The sequence below is a fragment of the Myotis yumanensis genome, unplaced genomic scaffold (assembly GCF_028538775.1).
Source record: "Myotis yumanensis isolate MYYU_CA2020_CCGP unplaced genomic scaffold, mMyoYum1.0.hap1 SCAF_4, whole genome shotgun sequence".
Taxonomy (NCBI): Eukaryota; Metazoa; Chordata; class Mammalia; order Chiroptera; family Vespertilionidae; genus Myotis; species Myotis yumanensis.
In genome coordinates, this window is record NW_027223755.1 from 100094775 (window position 1) to 100116378 (window position 21604).

General features: G+C 46.4%; 1 long non-coding RNA gene and 1 pseudogene across 1 annotated transcript in view; both read right to left on the reverse strand.

Moving 5' to 3' along the window:
• Positions 1 to 6365: 6365 nt before the first annotated feature.
• Positions 6366 to 9094, reverse strand: LOC139009112 (PRELI domain containing protein 3B pseudogene; annotated as a pseudogene).
• A 10-nt stretch (positions 9095 to 9104) lies between these two features.
• Positions 9105 to 21604, reverse strand: part of LOC139009113 (uncharacterized) — a 28404-nt gene continuing 15904 nt past the window's right edge. Inside the window, exons 2-3 of the long non-coding RNA XR_011471266.1 lie at positions 10897 to 11333; positions 9105 to 9255 (exon numbers count right to left, since the gene is read on the reverse strand). This is a non-coding gene — a long non-coding RNA (uncharacterized lncRNA). The remainder of the gene's footprint in view (positions 9256 to 10896; positions 11334 to 21604) is intronic.

Genomic DNA, 21604 nt, shown 5'->3' on the forward strand with positions numbered 1-21604 from the left:
GTCCTCCCAGATAATCCAGGGCCATCTCCCCATCTCAAGATTCTTAATCACATCTGCAAAGTCCTGTTTGCCATGTGAGCTTCAGCTTCCAGGTTTCAGGTTCACAGGTTCCAGGAATCGGGACATGGATACCTTTTGGGGTGCCATGTGGGGAGAGGAGGGTCCCTCCCTGGGATGGAAGGGTCTTGCTGCTCTGTTGCCATGGTAGGTGTAGGGCTGCACAGGGCTAGAGTTTGGGAGCAAGGGGGGCTTGAGAGCAGCAGTCGATAGGGACCAAGGCCTAAGTCACAAAAGCGCCACAGATCAGGCCAGCTGGCCATGAAGCAGGGGTCACAGCGGGGATTGAAAACAGTTCATTCGGTAAATCAATTCACAAGACCAGACCCTCTGAAGTAATGAAAACATGCTGAGAGACGGCTCTGGCTGTCAGCAGGAATGCCAGTCAGCTCATGTGTCCCTTGATAAGGTGCCTCTAGATGAAATCAGGTGCCCTGGCCCTCAAGCTTCCAGGAGCCCCACTGCAGTCTTTTGTGAAGGTTTGATTGCTGAGTCGTTCTCAATCCCTGAGGCTGGGATAGCTTTCTTTTTTCTCTTTTTTTAATCGTCACCCAAGGACATGCTTATTGACTTTAGAGAGAGGGGAAGGGAAAAACAGAGAGAGAAGCATCAATGTGAGAGAGAACCAATTGGTTGCCTTCCGCATGTGCCCTGACCAGGGATCAGACCTGCAACCTTTTGGTATATGGGACAACACTCTAACCAACTGAGCCACACCTGTCAGGGCTGGGATATCTTTAAGCAACTCAAAATCCAGATGTCAACCAAGCAAGACATCGGCCTACATCACTTTCTTCCATGAGTTTCCTGGACACACTTGCCAGACTCTGAAGGGAGCGTGTGAGCAAAACTAGATGGGGCCCTTGGTCCAGCATTTGGCCAGACAACACACCACAGGTGGCATGGCTGTGGTTCACACTAGGGGTACCCGGCCCCTCCAGTTCTCAGCACATGGGACACAGGCACCCGTCTGTCGGCTTCCCTGTCCTCTGAACCAAATGCTACCCCTTCTGCTGTGGGGAGCTCCCAGCTACAGTCCTGCCCCCTCCCCAATACACCAGAAGGCCCCACTGTACGAAGTGCCCAGCTCTGTTGCCATGTCGGCTGCCCTCCTAGAGTTGGGCCTGCCTGAGAGGCAGCACAGCCTGGGAAAGCCCGGCCCAGGGGAGTCGGGGATTTGGGGCCTGGAACAGGCTCATCCAATGCACCTTCAACTGCTTTGAGCCTCAATAATCTTCATGTATAAAAAGGGATAAAACCATCACTGCTTTCCTCTTAGTATTATCTTAAGTATCAATGGCTATAACATTGCTCCACAGAAGAATCATTTCACATCTCCTTAAAAATCCACCCATCCCTAAGAACACACCCTCTCTGTCTTTCCATCACTTACCTTTCTCTCGTGGATCTCTCTTCTGTTTCTACCAGTCAGCTGTTGCTGTCTAACAAGCAACCCCAAAGTTCAATGTGTACAACAACATGCCATTCTTCCTCACTCCTAGGCCACAGGTCAGCTGGGGGGGGGGGGGGGGGGGGCGGGCTCTGGGCCACTTCTGGGGCAAGGCTAACGGGGCCGCAGCTACCCAGGGCGTGCTCACCTAACAGAAGATTCCCATAGGGGGAAAAAAACACACGATGCTTCAGCTTGGAATCTGCACGTTGTCATTTCTTCCCACATTTTCTTGGTCTTAACCAGCAACAGGGCCAAGCCCAACACCGATGGCAGGAGTCAGGGGTACACTCCGTGTACCGGGCCCCACACTGGGAATGCAGAGGGGTGCCAGGGAAGGAAAGTCACATCAGCAGGGCAATGGGCACTGACAACAGAGCACTTTCTCTGACCAGGGTGAGCTGTTTTTACATTAACCCTGAGAGTCTGCCACCCTTTTGGTTAAACAGGCTCCAGTACAGGTAGGGGAAACAGCACATCACAATGAGTTGGAGCCAGACTTGAGCTCTGATGTGGCTGAAATCAAAGGATAAAGAAAAACATCCTCTAAGCACCGAGGCTGGGAACAAATGGAAAGGAAACCCGACACGTGACCCATCCCTGAGAGCTGTGGGGGCCAAGGTGATGAGCTGCACACCCATGTGTGGCGCAGGGGAGAGGGACATCCACAGATCCAGAGGGAAAAGGGTGGGACAGAGCTCTGGCTCCCAACAGTGTGCTGGGGTACCCTTGGCCCCACAGGATACATTTTACTTTTGAGAGGGACAGTGATTCTCAACACTTGGACACCTCATGGTTTCAACATCCCTTCCCCTGATTTCATCTTTCTGCAAAACTAGGTTTCTGGCAGTTACTGAAAAAGCAAATACTGTGTGAAATCCGTGTAGAACAGGAAAAAGGGTGACACATTCAAATCAATATGATTCTAAGATTCAAGAAAAACCTGACAGGCACACACATCCCCTTTGTAAGTAGTAGTGGTTACTTACAAAATGAAATGAAAAATTTTTTTTCTTTAAATTTATGTGTATTACTTTTCCAAATGTCTACTGTCAATAGCTAGGACATAAATACTATGTTGTGTGGACTTAGCTAATAAATAAAACGTAGGTATTTCTTTAGGCCTAAGGTCCCTTAAAGTACTGAACCTTAAGTAGAGGTGCTCTGAACTAAGAATTTTTGGAATTTAACATACATAAGGGGTGTGCCTGCATTACTAAATCATGTATCTTACTATACTGATATACCTTCTTCTATGGCCTTCATTATTTACAACACACTATATATCTTGTCACAAAGAAATTTTCAAGTCTACAAACTGCTATTGAGATGAATAATTTCAAGTCTACAAATTTTAATAGATTACACATCTCAATTATATTTATGGATGTGAGTTCGTACTGATGTAAAAAACTGACTGGTCACCAAGGGATCCAATTTGTTATTCTGCTAACTGGCAAACAAAGTCCAAGAATGTGCATGGCAGAACTGAGACAAATTTCTCTCTATGGAGGAGTACTACAGCTTAACAATGAGGAAGGATGCTAGAATTTCAGACTCCACAATTTGCAGCCCTTCATGTAGGCTCCGATTATCACTGGCTACAACCAGCCTCCAGATCAGAGAATACAATAGCACGTAGGAAGAAACTTGCCAAGGCCATCTTGAATCTGATCAAACTCTAGGGGCAGAAGTTCATGGTCACCAGCATTTTGGGTCCACAGCACAATCCATCCTGTGGGAAACTAAAGAACCAAGGGTGGTCTCACCAACACATTTTAAGGGGGGGAAAAAGAGTGAGAAGAAGAGAGGAGGAACTAACAGATTTAAAAGAAACTTGAAATATATCGCTATATGCAATGTGTCATCCTCGTCAGGATCCTATAAAACAATTTATTTGACCATTTAGAAAAACCTGTTGCTTAACAAATCATTTAAGATGCAATCAGGGAGCCCTAACCGGTTTGGCTCATTGGATAGAGTGTCGGCCTGCAGACTGAAAGGTCCCAGGTTCGATTCCGGTCAAGGGCATGTACCTTGGTTGTGGGCACATCCCCAGTAGGAGGTGTGCAGGAGGCAGCTAATCCATGTTTCTCTCTCATTGATGTTTCTAACTCTCTATCCCTCTCCCTTCCTCCCTGTAAAATATCAATAAAATATATATATATTTTTAAAAAAGATGTAATCAGGGAAATTAAAACACTGATTGGTAAGCAATGAAATTATTAGATTGTTGGGTTTGGTAATGTCACTCTGGTTATGCTTTCAATGATCCTTAGATTTCAAAGTCACACTGAAATATTTAAGGATAAAATGATACAATGTCTGGGATTTGCTTCAAAATGTTGGCCCTAAAGCTGGGTAGTGAGTACATGAAGGTTCTTTCTACTAGTCTCTACTTTTGAATATGTTGAAATTTTTTAATTAAAAAAATTTTTAGGAATCAAAAATTTTACAAGCCACGCAACTGAATACAATGCATCATTAAAAATAACAAAAAGTTAATATCAAAAATGAAATCACTCAAAATGCTTTAAATACCCAGTTTTGCAAGTTAGAAAGAGCCTCTGGTCACTGTGAGGCGCAGGGATGGGCTTAGGAGGAGGGAAGGCGAGCAGGTTGGCTTGTGGTAAGGAAAGGAACAAGGGCGGGCAGAGCAGGAGGGATGGTGAGGTGGGGAGAACTGTAGCTTTAGGACAGGGATTGGTGGCAAAATGGAGTGGAGGACAAGAAAGATTTCAAATTGTCAGACATTGTGGATGGATGGATAGATGGATGGATGGATGGATAGATAGATAGATAGATAGATAGATAGATAGATAGATAGATAGATTAGATAGATAATGATCAGCTGTCAAGTCCTGAGGGTCAGTTTTCCCACCTGCTCAGGAAATACCCTGGACTCGCCTCTGAGGTGGGGCCTCGCCCCTAATTCTAGCGGCAGCTGGGACAACTCCAACATGTTTGTGAACTTGCCGCAGCAGAACCAGACTTCAGCCTGAGTCCCTGGTCGCACTCCCACGATGGCCCAGCCTCCATCCAGATGCTCAGATACCCAAATCTGTGTCCCCGCGCTCCCTCGGCCTGTCCCAAATGCATCCCGGGTCTGCACTCCTCCGGGTTCTGCAGCCACCGCACCGGTCCTTCCCTGAACACACGCACCCGGCACATCTTGTGAACGTGTAATCAGATCATGTTACTCCCCTGCTTAAAAACTGCCATCTGTCCTCAGTGTCCTTTAGATGAAAGACGTGCTTACCAAGACCTGAGTGATTCTAGCTCAGGGCCTCCACTGCCTGGAGGGCGAGGGCCACTATGTCATTCCCATTTCAGCTCAAATGTCACTTGTTCAGGGAGGCTGTTCTCTCCCCATCCACATGCTCCCAGTGTCATTTTCCATGACCCTTATCACTTCTTTTCTTTGTTTCAATGTGTTTGCTCTTACTTGTTTATACTAATTTAAGGTCTCAACTCAGCACACTGAGCACCAACATACTGGACCAGATAGAACACAAGCCCCACGGGAGCAGAGACCTGCCCACCTTGTCCATGAAACTGCCCCACGCCTAACACAGTGCCTACAAGCAGGAGGCGCTCCACAGACAAAGTCACAGGCAGTGGGGTTATGCACTTGCCTCCCGCTCCCCACCTTCCCGGGCAACCCTCCTGGCTACAGAGAACTTCCCTTCCTTGTGGACCCGCCTCAGGGAACATAGCACAGCCTCCTGTCCTGAGCACGAGGGACACTGCGAGGCATCCAAGTGGCTTCTGGGCTCCCGGCTTGAACTGACCAGAAGCTCCCAGGAGCTGATGGCTATCGTGGCCCCACAAGCACCCCCTCCCACTCCCCCACCCCCTGCTTCAGTCAGAATCCACCCAGGATCACTCCTTTCCCCTCCCCTCAGGAGGCACGTTTGCTAACCCTGCGGACAGCATTTTAGAGGGCAAAGGGGCTTCTATCCTTTACTACAGATAAAGGGCTGACCTGTTTGCTGTGACATTGCTTTAATCCATGTCAATCAACCTGTTTGGGTCAGCAGTCATCTCTCAACTCAGCACACTGGCCTTGGTCCAGCCACAAGCCACCAGCCCTCGTTATAAAGAAACCATTAACCCAGGATGGAAAATTTCCTGCTTCCTCACCCCTGCCAGGCCTGTGCCCAGATGTCAGGGGAACAGGCGGCACTCGAGTTCCACGGGACATGAGGCCTGAACAACCTAGGCACCCCCTTTGCACATCACAGACAAGCCTCTATTGGCTCCCCAATCACTCCGCCCCTCAGTGCTACTTTTCTGTGCTCCACATCCAGGAGACGCAAAGGCATTTTCTCAGGTTACGTTGGAGAAGTCAGTGCACCTTTAGCTCTAGTCCATGAGCACAAACATGCTCATGTTCCTGATAATCTCAAGGCTCTTAGAGATTTCCATTCGCCACAGAACTCTGACTGGACTCCCAATGAGCTCGTAACGTTTCCAACAAGGTTGCTATGGAAAACATTCTCCAAGTTTCCAGGCGCCCCCCCTCCTCCAAGCCCCGTCTCTCCCACACACAAAAAGCCTTCTCCCAGCACCCCCTTTCCACACAAGGCTGAAGTTCTACAGAGGGGAAAAGCAGGACCTGAAGGGCCAGGACAAGGAAGCTCATCAGACAGTGCCAGCTGGCTACACTGGCATTTGCTATTTATTATTTATGAATATTTACTGTTCACCTGTCTTCCAGTTCACTGACCCCCTCTTCAGCTGCCTCTAACTCCTATTAAATCCACCTACTGAATTGTATTTTTTTTGGTGTATAAACTGATTTTTATTTTATATGCAAAAGGTGTTCTCAAAAGAATCTACAATTAAATGACAGTGATGTTTCATTTATTTCATGATTACAATAGTCCCCCTTTTGGGGGTGAGGTCAAACCCTCTTTTTCTTTATGTCCATATTTTAAACCAAAATCCTATACAAGCTCTAAACCAAAGAGTTAAATCAAAATCCTGGAAGATCCGGTCCCCGGCTTCAACCATTCTCTCCTGGCACTCTATGCAGTTCTTTATTGGCGTTTGAAGATACCGTACTTGCCATCAATCCTTTGAGATAACTACTGAGACTGACTCCTTTCATGGTGATTGGGGTCTTGAGTCAAAACAGTTTTTTCTGGGTCCTGAGGATGTAGTTTATATGTAAGTTTCTCATCTGCTGAAAGCATATTTATAAATGATATGTTACTGGATTTACGTTCCATTGTTTTACAGGATCAACTACAGAATGTTCTTTCACATATTATGTGTTTTGGTTCTCACTGCACCAATAAGAGATTCACAATGAAAGGCAGTCCCCACTCTGTGCTGAGAAGTCTATGGCTCTGCAACTTTCCAGAAGGATCTATATGTCTGTCCAACACACCAACTCCAACCATGCTTGGGTTCACAGGGTTTGGGTATTTCTGCATTGCAGCTGTTGTAACAGTTTCCCATGGCTGGCCCAAGATGTGCTCCGAAGTCCAGATCTTCATGGTGCCAGTGGCCTGTGCAGTGTCTGGGTGGTGCAAAGAGGCAAAGAAGCCACTCCTATTTTTTTTAATGTAAGCTCTTTATTCATTCAACCAACATGATGAGCTTTGGTTTTCTTATCTGTAAAATGGAGATGTCTACCTTCACTGAGTTACTATGAAAATTTCATTATTAATAGACATTCAATAAATGACAACCCTCTAAAGCACTAGATTGCACACTGGAGGCATTAAGAATACAAATAGCAAGGCCCATGGACATAGACAATGGGGCGGTGAGGGCCTGAGGCGGGGGCAGGATGGAGGGGGTCAATGGGGGGGGAGGGGAAAATATGTAACACTTTCAACAATAAAGAATTCTTTAAAAAAAATACAAATAGCTCCCTGCTCTCAAGAAGCTAAGGCTCCAGGCAACCCACACCGTCCGCCACCCGCGCTGCCCCTCTTCGCCCCCCGTATCAAACACGATGGGAAAATTCAAGAGAAAACACTGACATGTTTTACAAAAAGCTACAAGTTTACTAACAACCATATTCTAACATGTATCAAAGTTTCAAGCAGGTCATTTTGAACTTCAAAGAAGAAATCACAATATTAACTAAAAATCAAAAAGGGTAGTGGTGGTGATTTATGGGGTTTCAGTAAAAAATGAAAATGCAGAAAATGTTTACTTTGGTAGATCTGTGTTGATGCCGTATTTTCTTTGAAAAGCTTCAACTGTTCCTCCTTTGTGTCTATCTTCTAAAATGCCCTGTTGGCAATTATAGTACAAACCACCGGTTCTTACAAACACGGAATCCTGACAGGTGATCAGGCATCAAAGGTACCTTCACAGCCCTGGCCAGTGTGGCTCAGTTGCTTGGTCCAGTGCACCAAAGGGTTTCGGGTTTGATCCCTGGTAGGAGCATGTACGGGAGACAACTGATTGATGTTTCTCTCACATGGATGTTTTTCTCTCTCTCTCTCTCCCCTCCCTTCCCCCCCTCTCTAATTCCCTCTACCTCCTTCTTTTTCTAAAATCAATAAAAACATATCCTCAGGTGAGAAGTTAAAAAAAAATGTCTTCATAGACCACATGAACTATTCCCCTCGTTTCAGGTGTGTTCCCCATTCTGATTAGACAAATAGGTCCCTATTTCCCAAATATGTCATACATCTCATCTCTTCAGCTATGATTTTGTAAGACAAATTCCTTATACACAAAATCGAATTTACTTCAGGTGGAAGTTGAATGTTCACCCTCTTGACTGCTTGCATTGCCATCTCAGCAGGCTGATGAGGTTACTGCAGCAAACACGGGAATTCTCCTGACTCCTCTGAGCTCACTCAGCTTTGAGAGCAACACAGCATCTGTTACTGCACCTTTGCTTTAGAATTTTAACTTTTTATGAATTCAGTTCTCTGTGAAACTCTTCATTTTCTTTATTTACTTTATTGTGCTGATTAATCAGTTATTTTGAAGTCCATGTCTGATTGCTCCAATATCTTCATCTCTGGCGGGCCTATCACTGCCCGCGCCCCCAGTCCTGTTTCTCAGTTGCCTAGTAACCTGTCAGGCACTGTGTGTGTCAGAATGGTGGAGAGTCAGGATGATGCCTCCCTCCTGGATGGGCAACAGAGGGACAGGCTGCCATAGTCCAATCGGGGGCTCAGCTGAAACTGAGCTTGTCTGCAGTCCTCATGAAGTCCAATCCACCTGTGGCTTGCCCCCACTCCCAGAGTGCCACCCCCAAAGGTCCCTGCTGAGAGTCTGGCATATTTCTTAGGGTCATTACTCTTTGACACGTCCTGAACAATTCCCAGCACCATGAAACTGCCGAAAATCCTGCTCTGCTTTTCAGCACTCTGCTTCTCTTGCCTGAGCAATATCACCAGCAAATGCCTTGAGAGAAAACCGCTGCTGCCAACTTCACTTCTTTGGCCTCCTTCCTCGCAGGAATCTTGGCGCTCAGGTCCTGCCTCCTCAGCAGGCCCACACTCCCAGCTTGGGCTTCCCAGCCCTGCAAACTTGTGTGGAGCTCCTCTAGCTTCTCTGCCTCTTGGCAGCCACCGTACCCAGCCCCGAGGCGAGAAGCCAGTGCGGGAAGTAGGGCTTACCTCTTGAGCTCCCCTCCGAGTCGTGGCTGCTGGGGTGACTCTGCAGACCTTCAAGCTGGTGCCTTCTGAGTTAGGCCAGTTCTTGAGTCCGCAGCAGGCAGTGGTCTACTGCAAGCTACTCCACGGCCAGAAGCAGTCTGTTTTCATTACCTGGAATGAATCGCTAAAATGGAGAGCTGGGAGGGATGTGGGCTGATAACTAGGCAAGCTGGTCCAACTAGCATAGGCCACGTGGACATCGAGCTACCAATGTCCCATACAGAGGTAAGCGGCCAATGAGAAAGCCAGATGGGGCACAGCCCATTCCCCTCTGTCCAACCAAGAATCTCCAGGATTGAAGGCCTCCGTATGCTCATCTGAACCCTACGCTATCTGCCCTCATTAGCCCAGTCCTAAAAGTGAGATGGCACAGTGCCAAGGCATGGCAATTCTTCATGTCAGAAGTTCATCCCACACTCCTCCGGGAACAGAGCATTCATCCTCGGCTCAGGGCTATGGCCTCGCTCCTGGAGGAGAAGCCTGGGGCCTGCGACTGCCAGCACTAGGGCTGCATCCTTCCCGGGGACGCTGCCCCCTCAGCCAAACGGTCAGTGATGGCTTCAGATGGGTAATGACGGTTTCTGAGAAAACTGCACCTTTTTCAGCTGCGCTGGTTGTCTCACTGAAGTGTGAGCATCTCACAGAGCAGAGCTGACTTGGTCCTCTCTGATGAATGACTGAAGGGACAGGCTTCTGCCACTGGGCCATTCTCCTCAGCCTCCATGTCCCAAATCCTGACAGGACAGAGGCATGGGAGATAAGGGAGCCCCAAAGTTACAGCTCCTAATGGGGAGGGAGGGAGGCTCTCCATGGACTAAGGAGCCTTCAGAGCAATACTCAAGGCCTGGCCAGAAAACAGAGCTCAGAACGACTCTGCTCTGTCATGGAGATGCCAGAGGAAAGGCTGAGGACTGCCAGAGAGCAGGACCCAGAGCACAGCTGGCGTGGGCTTATCTCCATTGAGAAAAGGGGGCCGCCTGTGCCCAAGCACAGGACTGTCATGTGGGCAAATGGCCCCCGGGGCTGATACCTGTGTGACGGTGCTGCCCCACAACACAGAGGCCATCACAGCTCTCGCCACGGAACCTCACGCCTGAGTCCCAAAAGTGGGCATCTTTTCCAACTCTGCCCACTCCTTTCTGGATGAGCCAGCTGGGAAAGGCTGCTCCTACTGTCTTCCCCACATCCCTATTCCTCACCCTCTGCTCACCTTCCATGCTCTGAGTATCCTGGCACCTCAGAGTGCAGGACAGAGGTGATGTGGCCCTACCAGTGGGGAGGACACTCCCCTGGGTGCTCCCCCTGCACCACCATGGGAAACCATAAGCTGTAACAGTCCTACAGCTAAATGCTTCTCTTGGGGGCCGGGACATGCACAGTGGGAGCTTGTAGGGGGCTCAGGTGTATGAGGAGAAAGGCTTCTACTGAACCATCCTCCCCCAGTGCCTCAGCCTTCCCCTACCAGTCACCTTGTCAGGCCCGCCGTCAGTGAGAGATGCTGCACTTGTCCTACCCTGCTTATGCGGGGCCGGATGGTGGGCAGACACAGGGCCTTGCCTCCATTCTCCACCCAGAGCTCTGGGCACTGCCCCCGGGAGGGGCCTGAGACGCAGAGTCCCAGCTGTGGAAACAAGAAGGTGCCCCTAGGAGGAGACCAGGAAAGGCAGCTACAGCCTTTGGCCTCTTGGGAATGGCAAGCTCCAGGCTGTGGGAGCAGCACCGGTTCTCACGCCACGTCTCCACTCCACTCACCTTGTGAGGCTGACTTCCCAGACTCTGGGTGGCCCGCACGGAAGCACAGCTGCCCCAAGCATGGAGATGCAGGAGGGCAGCACTGGCCACCACCAGCCACTTCAACCCAGCTACAGCCATGGACAGGCCTCACGCAGAGGCAGAGGTGGCCGCAGGAAGCCAGCGACGAGTCCAGCTCAGTGCTCTCCATCCTGGTCCTCTGACCAAGGCAGAATGGCTAGAGGTAGGGGTCTTGTTGGTCCAGCTCCCCGTCATCCGAAGGCTGCTGGGGTCCTGGTGGGCCATGGAGGCAATTCATGGGTGATCTGTTCCTTTCCTCACTTGGGCTCCTGTGAGAAGGTAATCCTCACAGGTACCTCAGCCCACCAATGGTGGCCATTGAAGCTGGTAAAACATGAGCTTGCTGTGCCGTCTTGCTGTTCCCATTCATACAGTGACTGGTTAATAAAAGAAAAAAGGGAGTGTTAATGTCAGTCATATTAGCCAGAAGGCACCACCTGTTCTAAAACATCATCAAATTCCTGACAGGCTGTTCCATTTTTTAATCATTTGTTTATGAACTCATTTTATTTTAAAAAATATATTTTTATTGATTTCAGAGAGGAAGGGAGAGGAAGAGATAGAAATACCAATGATGAGAGAGAATCATTGATCAGCTGCTTCCCACACGCCCACACTGGGGGTGTGCCCCAACCGGGAATCAAACTGTGACCTCCTGGCCCATAGGTCAACACTCAACCACCGAGCCACGCCAGCCAGGTATGAACTCATTTTAGAGTAAAAGGAACCCTGAACAATGAGAAAACTGGACAAGAAATGATACCTTTTTTTTAGTCCCTGGACACCAGTGCAGAACAGTGATTCCCCAAGAGAAGGGAAACCGTGAGACTGAGCCCTATGACCGTACCAGCTGTGGCCGAGGTGGTTTCCAGGCTACAGTGTAAGGAGGGAAAACTCATCTCCTGGAAGGAGAGTTAGGAGGTCAGGGAGGCCCAGGTAGCTACAATGCATGAGGCAGAGTGTTAGGGGGTGGGGATGCACGGACAACAGAGCTCCAGGATCTGCAGAGGGTCCCTTGAGTCCTCGGCTGAGGACAGGTCTGTACCTGTGTGAGAGAAACTACGGAGGAGGCCCAGGCAAGAATCCCTGGAAATGAGCAGACAGAATAATCCCCAGAGCTCATAGCGCAATGGGAATATTTTGTGTTCCCACAGCCATGTGGAAAGTCCTCCTAATTCACAGGATATTGGGTAGAATCCTTAGAAGGGCATTCCCCTTCACAATGGGGCTCAATTAGCCACAGACCAAAGGCAGCTCTGCACCCACCCTAACAAAGCTCAGAACCAACTGATGCCAAGGAACTTAACTGCATGCCAGACCAAGATTCACACTATTTGAAGAAATATAACAAAACCCAGCAACCAACAACATAAATTCACAATATCCAGTATCTCGTAAGGTCTATTAGGGCTCAGCCAGGCCACAGAAATCACATGGTATTTTAAAACAATGGAAGTTAATATAAACAATTATTAGCTATTTATAGGGAATTAACTAAAAGGGAACAAAAGAGAACTGTACAGAATACCCTAGGGCAGTGGTTGGCAAACTGCGGCTCTCGAGCCACATGTGGCTCGTTGGCCCCTTGAGTGTGGCTCTTCCACAAAATACTGACTTCTGCGCATGGGCCACGAAGTTTCAATCGCACTGCACGTGTGCACCCGCACGTGGTATTTTGTGGAAGAGCCACACTCAAGGGGCCAAATAGCCGCATGTGGCTCGAGAGCCGCGGTTTGCCCACCATGGCCCTAGGGTGAAGAGAGGTACCCAAGGGAAGGATTCCAACCTGGGAGATGGTGGTCACAGCCCACTGGATGGAAATTCAATAGGCTCTCCAGACCAAGGCCAGGGGTAATAACCACCTGCTAGGATGCGAACACAATTAGCTGGGAAGCTGTCTGCAAAGAGTGCTAGGATGCCGCCGGGGTGGAGGTGCTGATGACCTAACCAGAAAGCTACCAGGAGGCCAGCTGGGGTTCCCATGGAACTTGCCTGGCAGTGCCTGTCCCCTTCCAGATATATAAATAACCTCACCACTGGCGTCTGTGAGAGTGCTGCTGAATTTGTAGCTAGGAAGCCGCCAGAGAAAGTGCCATGGAAACTCAGGGGAGGTGAGCACCCCTATGTGTCCAACATGTTAGTCCACATCACAGAACAGCAATAAGCAAAGCACACAGAACCAGAAAGAGGACTTTCCCTTCCAGCACCCTCCACTGGCAAGATTATCACCAGGCTAGCTGACAAAGGAGAAACGTTCCAGTATTACAAGCAGGCAATGAAGGGTGCAAAAAAGATAAAATATGAACCATGACTATAAGAAAAATCAATGAATAGGAACTGACCTAAAAATAACAGAGATAGAGGAACCAGCAGACAAGGACAATAGAATAGATATTGTACATATGCTTCATACATTAGGAAGGTAGAGCTTGATGAGATCATGGAAGGTATAAACCCAAATCTCAGAACTTTTGCATATGAAATAAACAATATCTGAAATGAAAACATACACATTATCAGATTAACATAAAATAAACACTGAAAAAGAAAAGATCAGAGTTCAAAGACAGAAAATGAAGCTATTCAAATGAAGCACAGGGCGGGGGAGGGGAAAACACCAGACATTACCAAGTAATCCAGTGTGCACGATAGAGGCCCAGAAAAAGAAGAGCAAGAGAGACAGAAACAGCGTCTGAAAAAAATAAGAAAAATATCCTAAATATGATGGAAACTACACGTTCACAGATCTAAGAGGATTAATAAAACTCAAGCAGAAAAAACCTCAAGAAATCAACACCAAGAGGGCGGAAGCGGGCTGGGAGAAGTCAATGGGGGAAAAGGGGACATATGTAATACTTTCAACAAGAATTTTTAAAAATATTAAAAAATAAATAAAGCCCTGGATGGTTTGGCTCAGTGGATAGAGCATCGGCCTACAGACTAGAGGGTCCCGAGTTCGATTCCAATCAAGGGCACATGCTCGGGTTAAGGGCTCGATCCCCAGTAGGGGATGTGCAGGAGGCAGCCAATCAATGATTCTCTCTCATCACTGATGTTTCTATCTTCCTCTCCCTCTCCCTTCCTCTCTGAAATCAATAAAAATATTTAAAATAGCCCTAACCGGTTTGGCTCAATGGATGGAGTGTCAGCCTGTGGACTGAAGGGTCCCAGATTCAATTCCGGTCAAGGGCATGTACCTTGGTTGCGGTCACACCCCCAGTAGGGAGTGTGCAGGAGGCAGCTGATCGATGTTTCTCTCTCATCAATGTTTCTAACTCTCTATTCCTCTCCCTTCCTTTCTGTAAAAAAATCAATAAAATATAAAAAATACATATATATATTAAAAATAAGTAAATAAATAAACTAAAAATTTAAAAATGTTGTGAAGTGGAAAAAAAAAAGAGCTCTAACCGGTTTGGCTCAGTGGATAGAGCGTCGGCCTGCGGACTGAAAGGTCCCAGTTCGATTCCGGTCAAGGGCATGTACCTTGGTTGTGGGCACATCTCCAGTAGGGGATGTGCAGGAGGCAGCTCATCGATGTCTCTCTCTCATTGATGTTTCTAACTCTCTATCCTTCTCCCTTCCTCTCTGTAAAAAATTAATAAAATATATTTTTTTAAAAAGAAATCAACACCAAGGCACATCATAATCAAGTTGTTGAAAACCAGTATTCAAAAAGAAATCCTAAAAGCAGCCAGGCTAAAAAAGCACATTATGTACAGATAAATAAGGATAAGGAAGACAAGGGACTTCTGCTTTAAGCCAGAGGACAAATGGAATGTCACCTTTATTTTTTTTAATTTCATACTAGGGCTGTGCCACACTTATTGCCCTGGCTGGTGTGGCTCAGTTGGCTGAATGTCGTCTCATGTACCGAAAGGTCAGGGTTCAGTTCCCACTAAGGAATTCCCACCAAGGGCACCTGTCCAGGTTGCTGGTTCAGTCCCCAGTTGGGGTGGGTACAGGAGGAAACCAATCGATGCTTCTCTCTTACATTGATGTTTCTTTCTCTCTCTCCCTCTGTCTTCCTTTCTCCCTAAAATCAATAAAAACATATTTTTTTAAAACCACAAATGAATAAACAAAACAGAACCACAGATACAGAGAACAAATTGAGGTTACCAGAGGGGAAGGGGGAAGAGGAAGGATTAAAAAGGTGAAGGTAGATAAGAGGTACAAAATTCCATTTATAAAACAAAGCCAAGAGGAAGTAAGGTATAGCGCCAGGACTATGTCAACAACATCGTAACAACTTTGTCCAGTGAGCGATGATTAATAGACTTATTGTGGCAATCACATCAGAATCACTATGCTGCACACCTGGAACTGATATAATATTGTGTACCAACTATACTTTAATATTTAAAAAATAAATAAGTAAATAAAGGCAAGGGACTTTCATTTTCTAAATCTGGCGTGTAAATAACTTGGAAGTTGTCACTATCATCCTTACACTAAGAAAAAGGCTGAACAAACTGAAAAGAACAACTCTTTTTAGATCCATCAGAGAAGTGAGGTCACAGGACAAGACACTACCCAAGCAACTGGAGAAAAAGACAGGCAGATAGAGAGCCACAGCTTACTGAAGCAGGCACCCTGGGCAGACACTGGGGCAGGAAAAATCAAAGTATAATGGATGAATTGCTGGAGGCTCAGTGTGGACAAGTTTGAGAGTTAATACAATTTCAGGAGGCCCATTAGGGGGACCCTCATACTTCTGTGAGTTTTGCCTCCAGGAGCCCCACCAGGTTCTCACAGTGGAGGTCAAAGAAAAAACAAAACACCCTTGTGCTTCTGGCAGGGGGAAGGGAAAAGCAGCCATTTTGAGATATGCCCAGAGTATTCTGTTCTTGTTAAGGCCTGTCCTCAGGTAAACTGCTCATTTGTTGTTGTTTTTTTAAACTATTTTTATTGATTTAAGAGAGGAAGGGAGAGGGAGAGAGATAGAAACATCAATGATGAGAGAGAATCACTGATCAGCTGCCTCCTACCGTCCCCCTACTCCAACCCGGGGATCGAGCCTGAAACCCGGGCATATGCCCTGACCGGGAATCAAACCATGACCTCCTGGTTCATAGGTTGACGCTCAACCACTGAGCCATGTCAGCTGGGCTCAGATAAACTATTTTATCAGAGCTTAACTTATTCAGGTTTTACCAGAACCTAATTAACTTGGGGAAAGGAAAATGCCCTACTCTATCCCCCTCTGCCTTCCTATTTCATATAAGGGGGGGGGGGGGGGGGGGAACAAAAGCACTTGTGAAGGTCACAGTGTGGGGGTTCACTAAAAGACTAAGATCGAATCACAACTACAGAACACTTCTCCTTACCACATCAACAGGGCTTGTGTATAATAATAGGCAAATACTAATACAACTGATGAAACTGCACTATTCAGACCTAAAGAAATCTATGAAACCCTAAAGACAACAGAGGAGACAAAAACAAGGACACCAAGGGAAATATTAGCTCTGACATGCATAGCTATAGCAAACACAGCCTAACTCCTAGATAAACATAAAACCTCACACTAATGGCCTAATTTCCTGAGTTCCTTTGACCCAGTGCATCATGTCCAGCATTCAAAAAATTCCAAAGCATACTAGAAGAAAAAAACACAACCCTGACCGGTTTGGCTCGGTGGATAGAGCGTCGGCCTGCGGACTGAAGGGTCCCAGGTTCAATTCCGGTCAAGGGCATGTACCTTGGTTGCGGGCACATCCCCAGTGGGGGGTGTGCAGGAGGCAGCTGATGGATGTTTCTCTCTCATCGATGTTTCTAACTCTCTATCCCTCTCCCTTCCTCTCTGTAAAAAATCAATAAAATATATATTTAAAAAAAAAAGAAACTGAATCAACAATAACCTTTTAAAACAGAAAGCATCACGCCCAGATAGGTTCTACCAAAATTTAAGATGTTATACCAATTCTCTACACCCGTGGTTCCCAAACTTATTTGGCCTACTGCCCCCTTTCCAGAAAAAATATTACTCAGCGCCCCCTGGAAATTAATTTTTTTTAAATTTTAATAGCAATTAAACAGAAAGATATATGTATTAATGTTTCTACCTTTTTCGTAAAATATAGTAAAGAAAGGTGTAAATTAGAAACATTGAAGTTTGAAATTATGAAACTATTTATTGAACTCAGAATAGAAAGGCAATACAAAAAAAGTTAAAACAAATGCACCTGTGGCCATCACCGCCCCCCTGGATCGCTGCAGTGCCCACCAGGGGGCGGTAGCGCCCACTTTGGGAATCGCTGCTCTACACTCTTTCAGAAGAGAAAAGCAGAGAGAATACTTCCCAACTCATTCTGCTCTGCATTACCTTAATACCCAAGCCAAACAAAGACATTATAAGAAAAGGACAAAATTAATATCTTTCTTGAGTATACATACAAAAATCCTCAACAAAATATAAACAATTTGAATCCAAACAATGTATAAAAATAATTATATGTCACGACCAAGTGGAATTTATCACAGGATGATTCAAAAATAAGTCAGCACATTAACAAGCCAAAGTAGAAAAACCGTATCATATTAATAGACTGCAGAAGATACACTTCACAAAATTCAATACCTATGTCATATTCTTTTTAAAAAAAACAACTCAGTATACTAGGAATAGGGAGTAACCTCCTCAACATGACAATAGACCATCTACAGAAAACCTACATTTAAGGAATGACATCAGCAAAATGGATAACTAGGAAGCTCCAAGCCCTTGTTCCTAAGGAGACAACAAAAAACAACAACAACCAACCAATACTGGCTGAACTAACCTTACCGGAGATCTGAGAAACAGTCAAATATCTATGTAAGTCAAGTAAATGCCCAATTAATGCCAACCCTCCCTGGCATGGCACTGTCTTGGTCTAGAGCAGCAGTCACCAACCAGGTGGTCCGTGAGGTCTGAAAGGTTGGCGACCGCTGGTCTAGAGGAGTCAGCAACCCAATTATCTCCCTCAAACAAGAGGGAATAGAGGAGATCTTATTTGCTATGTTCTATCTAACCCAGCCGTGGGCAAACTACAGCCTGCGGGCCGGATCCGGCCCGTTTGAAATGAATAAAACTAAAAAAAAAAAAAAAAAAAAAAAGACCGTACCCTTTTATGTAATGATGTTTACTTTGAATTTATATTAGTTCACACAAACACTCCATCCATGCTTTTGTTCCGGCCCTCCGGTCCAGTTTAAGAACCCATTGTGGCCCTCGAGTCAAAAAGTTTGCCCAGGGCCCGTCTTGGGTTATCTAACCTCTGTCTCATCTAACTTGGATCTCAGGCAGAGAAAAGCAGCAGGCAGTAATCGTGAAAGCTATGGGAAGAACAAAAACTCTCAGCCATCTGGAACAAGAGTTTATAAGTGGAGATATATAATAGACAATGTAAGGCCACAAAAAGAAGCTGGAGAAGAAACTCTTTGGGTAAGTAAGACTTTCAAAAACAGTCATGTAGAGAGAAACCAAGATGGCAACATAGGTAAACACCGGAAATTGCTGCCTCCCACAACAAATTCAAAAATACAACTAAAGCCCTGGCTGGTTTGGCTCTGAGGATAGAGCGTCAGCCTGCGGACTGCAAGGTCCCAGGTTCGATTCTGGTCAAGGGCATGTACCTTGGTTGCAGGCACATCCCCAGGAGGGGGTGTGCAGAAGGCAGCTGATCGCTGATGTTTCTAACTCTCTATCCCTCTCCCTTCCTCTCTGTAAAAAATCAATAAAATATATTAAAAAAAAAATACAACTAAAAGACAAAACAGACATCATCCAGAACTATAGGAAGGCTGGCTGAGTGGAAATTCTACAACTAGGAGGAAAGAGAAAAGCACACTGAGACTCAGAGGAGCTTCGGAAGTGCAGAGGTACGGAGGCACACGCGGCAAGGGCTGACAACTGAGGACGCGGCTGTCTTTTTTAATCGGGAGGGAGTCACAAGCCCCCGACTGCTCTGAACTCCAGTTCTGGGAAGTCTCTGGGGACCCAGACTCATACAGGGAGAAACTGGACTGTCTGGCAGTGGGCAGAACTCGGAACTCAAGGGCAGCTTTCTCTCAAAGGTGCTTGCAGCGATTACCAGGACACTGAGACACGGGGCCCCTTAGGGCAGGGCTGAGGATCAGCCATAGCTGCTTGCTCCGCCCTGTTGATTCCCTGAGACCCCACCCCACCCAAGCTGTGGCAGAGGCTTTTGCATATGAATGCCCTGGCACTTTGCAATCTGAAAATTACCTAACAAACTGCAGCTGGGCCAGAAAGACCCAGAACTTCCAAGAGAAGGCCCAAGGCCCCACAGCAGCTTGCATTGCTTCACAGCTGGGCCTCATCTGGACACCTCCAAACCCCAAACAAGGAAGGGGAATCTGCAGATCTCTTTGTAGCTCCTGCTGGGTAGCCTCAGGCAGAGGCTAAATTAGCACCTCCTTAGAGATCCAAGAGCCAGTGTACCCAGTGGTCAGAGTGGGACCATCCAATTACAACTCCTCAGATCCAAAAGGGACACACTCAGGGGGCAGACTCAGTGTGCACCAAAGCCCCACTGAAGCAAGTCTTGCCCCAGAAGGGTGTCTTCAGCACAGAAGTTCTCCCATTGCAGACACAGCTGATTCTCACAGCCAATTGGCCTGGAGGTCAATTCCTCCCAGTGATACCTACAACAATCAAGGCTTAACTACAACAAGACTGTGCACAAAGCCCACAAAGGGGTGCACCAAGAGTGTCCACCTCAGGTCATTGGGGAGGCTGAGCCACTGGGCCCTATAGGACACCTAGCACACAAAGCACTCTACCAACACAGGGAAGCATAAAAAATGCGGAGACAAAGAAACAGGTCACAAATGACAGAAATGGAGGAAAGCAAACCACTGGATATAGAGTTCAAAACCACACTTTTAAATTTTTTCAAGAACTTTCTAGAAACCGCCGATAAATTTAGTAAGACCCTCAAAAAGTCTGGTGAGACTGCCGATAAATGTAGTGAGACCCTCAAGAAATCTAGTGAGACCCTCAAGGTTATGAAAAAGGACCAACTAAAAATTAAGCATACACTGACTGAAATAAAGGATATTATGCAGAGTTCCAACAGCAGACTAGAGGATCGCAAGAATCAAGTCAAAGATTTGAAATACAAAGAAGCAAAAAACACCCAACCAGAAAAGCAAAATGAAAAAAGAATCCAAAAATACAAAGATAGTGTAAGGAGCCTCTGGGACAGCTTCAAGCATACCAAAATCCGAATTATAGGGGTGCCAGAAGAAGAGAGAGAGCAAGATATTGAAAACCTATTTAAAGAAATAATGACAGAAAACTTCCCCTACCTGGTGAAAGAAATAGACTTACAAGTCCAGGAAGTGCAGAGAACCCCAGACAAAAGGAATCCAAAGAGGACCACACCAAGACACATCATAATTAAAATGCCAAGAGCAGCCCTAACCGGTTTGGCTCAGTGGATAGAGCATCGGCCTGGGAACTGAAGGGTCCCAGGTTGGATTACGGTCAAGGGCATGTACCTTGGTTGCGGGCACATCCCCAGTGGGGGGTGTGCAGGAGGCAGCTGATCGATGTTTCTCACTCATTGATGTTTCTAACTCTATTCCTCTCACTTTCTCTCTGTAAAAAATCAATAAAATATATTAAAAAAATAAAAAAATAAAATGCCAAGAGCAAAAGACAAAGAGAGAATCTTAAAAACAGTAAGAGAAAGACAGTCAGTTACCTACAAGGGAATACCCATACGACTGTCAGCTGATTTCTCAACAGAAACTTTGCAGGCAGGAAGGGAGTGGCAAGAAATATTCAAAGTGATGAATGCCAAGAACCTACAACCAAGATTACTTTACCCAGCAAAGCTATCATTCAGAATTGAAGGTCAGATAAAGAGCTTCACAGATAAGGAAAAGCTAAAGGAGTTCATCACCACCAAACCAGTATTATATGAAATGCTGAAAGGTATCCTTTAAGAAGAGGAAGAAGATGAAGGTAAAGATACAAATTATGAACAACAAATACACATCTATCAACAAGTGAATCTAAATATCAAGTGAATAAATAATCTGATGAACAGAGTAAACTGGTGATTATAATAGAATCAGGGGCATAGAAAGGGAGTGGACTATTCTTGGGGGGGAAAGGGGTGTGGGGATGCGGGAAGAGACTGGACAAAAATCGTGCACCTATGGATGAGGACAGTGGGGGAGGGTGAGTGCGGGGGGGGGGGTAGGGGGGGCGGGGGGGGGGAACTGGGTGGAGGGGAGCTACGGGGGGGAAAAAGAGGAACTGTAATAATCTGAACAATAAAGATTTAATTTTAAAAAAACAGCCATGTATATAAAGGAATTGAAAAAGCCACACACAAACCCAAGCAAACGTATTCTCAGAAAGACCAGAAAATACCTTAACCCAGCGATTCTCAACCTGTGGGTCGCGACCCCTTTGGAGGTCGAATGACCTTTTCACAGGGGTCACCTAAGACCATCGGAAAACACATATATAATTACATATTGTTTTTGTGATTAATCACTATGCTTTAATTATGTTCAATTTGTAACAATGAAATTGGGGGTCACCACAACATGAGGAACTGTATTAAAGGGTCGCGGCATTAGGAAGGTTGAGAACCACTGCCTTAACCTTTCACCGGGAGCTAAT